The sequence below is a fragment of the Leguminivora glycinivorella genome, chromosome 14 (assembly GCF_023078275.1).
Source record: "Leguminivora glycinivorella isolate SPB_JAAS2020 chromosome 14, LegGlyc_1.1, whole genome shotgun sequence".
In the NCBI taxonomy this organism is placed as follows: domain Eukaryota; kingdom Metazoa; phylum Arthropoda; class Insecta; order Lepidoptera; family Tortricidae; genus Leguminivora; species Leguminivora glycinivorella.
In genome coordinates this window covers 10817878-10822122 of record NC_062984.1, presented here as the reverse complement: position 1 = coordinate 10822122, position 4245 = coordinate 10817878, and the positions used below count along the sequence as shown (strand labels likewise).

The following is a 4245-nucleotide window of genomic DNA, read 5'->3' as shown; positions in this document are numbered from 1 at the left end:
TCTTCAACTGACCTTTTAATTTGTCATAGTATACTAGCAGTCTAAACAAAGTTTTACTATAATAATATTTTTCTCCTCAATGAAACTCCACAGAATATATTTATATGAATCATGGATGTTTCCCTTGTATACAAACATGTTTTCATCCATTCAAATAGGCATATCGTCGCTTAGCACCCATAGCACAAAATTTGATAGGTTTGGGGCTAAGTTGAACTGTGTAAAATGTCCCCAATATTTATTTATTTATTTCATATTTATATAAAAAAACCGGCCAAGAGCGTGTCGGGCCACGCTCAGTGTAGGGTTCCGTAGTTTTTCGTATTTTTCTCAATAACTACTGAACCTATCAAGTTCAAAACAATTTTCCTAGAAAGTCTTTATAAAGTTCTACTTTTGTGATTTTTTTCATATTTTTTAAACATATGGTTCAAAAGTTAGAGGGGGGGGGGGACGCACTTTTTTTCCTTTAGGCGCGATTATTTCCGAAGATATTAATATTATCAAAAACGATCTTAGTAAACCCTTATTCATTTTTAAATACCTATCCAACAATATATCACACGTTGGGGTTGAAATGAAAAAAAAATCAGCCCCACTTTACATGTAAGGGGGGGTACCCTAATAAAACATTTTTTTCCATTTTTTATTTTTGCACTTTGTTGGCGTGATTGATATACATATTGGTACCAAATTTCAGCTTTCTAGTGCTTACGGTTACTGAGATTATCCGCGGACGGACGGACGGACGGACGGACGGACAGACAGACATGGCGAAACTATAAGGGTTCCTAGTTGGCTACGGAACCCTAAAAAAGCATTAAGATTGAATGTAAACGTCAAATCACTGTCTCTATTTTATTATTCTACAATTCGTTCCACATAGTCTGCAGAGCCCCATTCATACTGGATAAATTTTAGTCGCATCCGGTCCGTCAAATGTCTTATGATCTATAGAGCCCTTTTGATTTTTCTATGGCAACATTTGCTATGCTGACGTCATTGCCACGTCATTACTGTCAGTCAGACAGAAATAAAAGAAAAATGGATGCCGTTCAGACGTACACGCATTATTTGGAACTGAAAATTACGTAATTTATCGACCTGCTGGCTTGTATTTGTTATAAATCATAAAAAAGTGAGTAATACATTAACTAAGTAATGATATATGTTGTTAGTAATGTGGTAAATACAACACAAAATGTGTATAACGAATGTAATAAATAAATGCTTGTTTGGTTTTAGATTATGGAAAACATCATGAACAATAATGAAACAAACCGAACCTTTAGCTACAATAATAAAATGACCCCATGACGCCAGTGGAACTACGTGGTTTTCTTTCATGATGATTTGATGATACCATAATGGAATTAGCCAAGTTTTCGCCGTAAGTAATAATGTATTTAACTTGTCCATCACAAAGCAGTTCATAGTTTAGTTTAAACCTTGACTTGCTAAAATGGTAAAATGTTTTCCAATAGAGAGATTGTCTAATTCCTATAGCGCACTACAATAACATTCTAATTCTGGTCTTAGAGATGGAGAGTATTAGTAAGCCTACAACTCCCTATTTCTTATGTCCGCCTATTGACATGTTTCAGGTATTGGGTGCTAGATGCCCCTTGGAGTTAAGCCCCAGTGCCACTATACTACCTTACCAGTTATGTGTGGGTGTCCTAAGGCACCCCAGAGATGCATAGGGCCTTCACAAGCTCATGCCACGCCTTCCTATCTTCAGCCACCCTCGTGACCTCGCTCCACCAGCTCAAACCTGGGAACTCGCAGCTCATTTTCGACGGACCGCTTCCATGAGTAGACAAGGCACCGACGATCACGGCTTGCATCACCTGTACTGCTATGTAATAATATATGTAAGTTACACTTTTAATGTCTAATGATCCTATAATCTGTTAACTAATCTAACCTAGTGATAATTATTTGTATGCTTTGAATTTTAAAGTACGGGTTTGAGTACCGATGAGTACTTTAGAACTATCATCTGATATTTACCAATTGCTTTTGAGTGAAGGAAATCATCGTGAGGAAACCAGACTAATTTCAATAAGACCTAGTGAAAATTAGTGCTTACGCCAAATCCTGGAATTATTAGCTGTCAAGCGGATTTCATGCTTCCATGAGCCGTGGCAAACGCTGAAATAATACGGAATAGTACTGGAATAATCAAGCAATGTTGGTTTTAAGCAAAAATTGTATAAATGAAGAATGTAAGCATTACCGAATGTCAATAATAAGAATCATGCTTAGTTTGTAATTAAGTAGGCCTGTACAAAAATGCCCCTTCAATTTTTATTTATTTATTTACCTTTTATGTTGTTGTTAAATCAATTATTTCATTTTGGTTTGACTTACTTTATTTCGATTATGTATTAGTATGATAAAATTTGAAATTCATCCCGTAATTAAATAAACCCTAATTAATAAAATGATCAAATACCTATTTAGTTATAAAATCTCTGCCAATCAATCTTATTCTTATAACTTATGCTTATAACTAGGACTTATTTCCTACTTAATTAATAATTATTTTCTTAACTTTTCCAGAGTATGCTGAGCATCGCTGCCATTATACTAGGATCAACGTCCTGCCCCTTCCCCGGCTGTGTACAAATTGGAACTCCATGCCCCTGCATGCCCCTTTGACTGAGCAACATGTGTGTGCTCGAAACACATTCAATTGCAACAAAATGACTCCCAGGCTGACCTGGCTCAGCTCTTGTATGTCTGATCTACATAGACAATGGTAAAATATTTTATTTATTTATTTTTTATTCTTTGGTTTACTCTAAGGTAAATTATATTAATTGCTCTTATTCCTGATTCTAGAGGTAATAATAGCAAGTCTACTACAGACTGACTCCATTTGTTCATCCAAACTATTATACTGTGCACTATATTTGGCACAAACACTACTACTAAGTCTAAAATCTTAAGTCTAGCTTATTTATCTACATTCATAAGTACTTAATCTATGCTAACCTGCTCCATCCACTGATAACTGGTCTAAAGAATCAAAACACAGGCTGACAAAGTCATAAATACAGGAAACCTATGATCAACTCACTTGCTCTATTTTATAGTATACTAGAATTAGTCTAAGCACAATCTACTGATAAATATTTTAAAAAGCTTGCTCTTGGCAATTATGCTTTCCTATTGTTACCTTAGGTCATATTGTAGACTACTCCATAGTTGATATATTTACTAGCTACATGCTACCTAAAGAACTGAAATTTTATAAACTCATTAAATGGGATGACAATACAATATTACAATATCATTAAAAGCCGACTTCGTGAAGATGTCTGACAAACAATGCAATTCATTATATGACTTGTTGTCCTGTATGTATAAAAAGGATTGCACATCCAATAGTGGAATAGCAATATAAATGTGTATTTACCCTTCATTTTTGTTCCAGGTTTCAATGAAAGAGTGAAAATTCTTCTCCATGTACAATCACTTCCAACGCCTACACTGACTACACCAAATATGATCATCACTCAACGTGTCTCACATCAAAATACTTTTCAAAAGTCATCGAGAAGAGGAACATAATATCTTTTTTTTCCATTGTTGCCTGAAAAAGTTACTTCTCTATTCTATTTTTCCTGCATGGAGTGGCGCTTTTCCGTCTATTGGAAACAACATGAACATGAATGCTCTGGGTTTTTTTTTTTTTTGTGCACCTTTCCAATATTACTAATAAAGCATTTTGTGGGTGTTTCATTTACCACCTTCCTTCATAATTTTGCTAGTGTGTGATTCACCATATCCCTAATTATTAAATGCAATAGCTACTGCAATCTGTTCACTGATGGGAATCATTTCATGTTAACACAGCTCTGAATACTATCTTATATAATGACTCAGACTGACTGTCAATAAAAATGTTCCTAGCTATAAGCTTGCCTGAGGTTAATGAATGGTGTGCCTAACTCCTTACTTGAGTATTTAAGAACTATGCTTAAATTCTAGATTGTATGTTCTTGACATTCTTGTCAATAAGCTACTTGAATGTTTGTCTCTTTCAAGTAATTATAATTTGTTCACACTTCAGTGGAAGACAACTAATCCTTAGTTGTTAGTAAGTATGAGACGTGCTAATTGCTACTAGTTTCCCTATGATTATGAATACCATTACTTATTCTATTGTTAATTTTATTTAAAATAAATCAAAATCAGATCAATGAGTCTCCCTATTGACTACTTAAAATTAAACAA

At 34.5% G+C, this 4245-nt stretch overlaps 1 long non-coding RNA gene across 2 annotated transcripts; it reads left to right on the top strand.

Moving 5' to 3' along the window:
• Positions 1-857: 857 nt before the first annotated feature.
• On the top strand, positions 858-3904 carry LOC125233480. Of its 2 annotated transcripts, none has more exons than XR_007177860.1 (5): positions 858-1138; positions 1246-1390; positions 1605-1862; positions 2566-2764; positions 3443-3904. It is a non-coding gene; the product is annotated as an uncharacterized LOC125233480 (long non-coding RNA). The 2 variants fall into 2 exon arrangements; XR_007177859.1 differs by having other exon boundaries at positions 859-1138; positions 1605-1874.
• Positions 3905-4245: the final 341 nt, after the last annotated feature.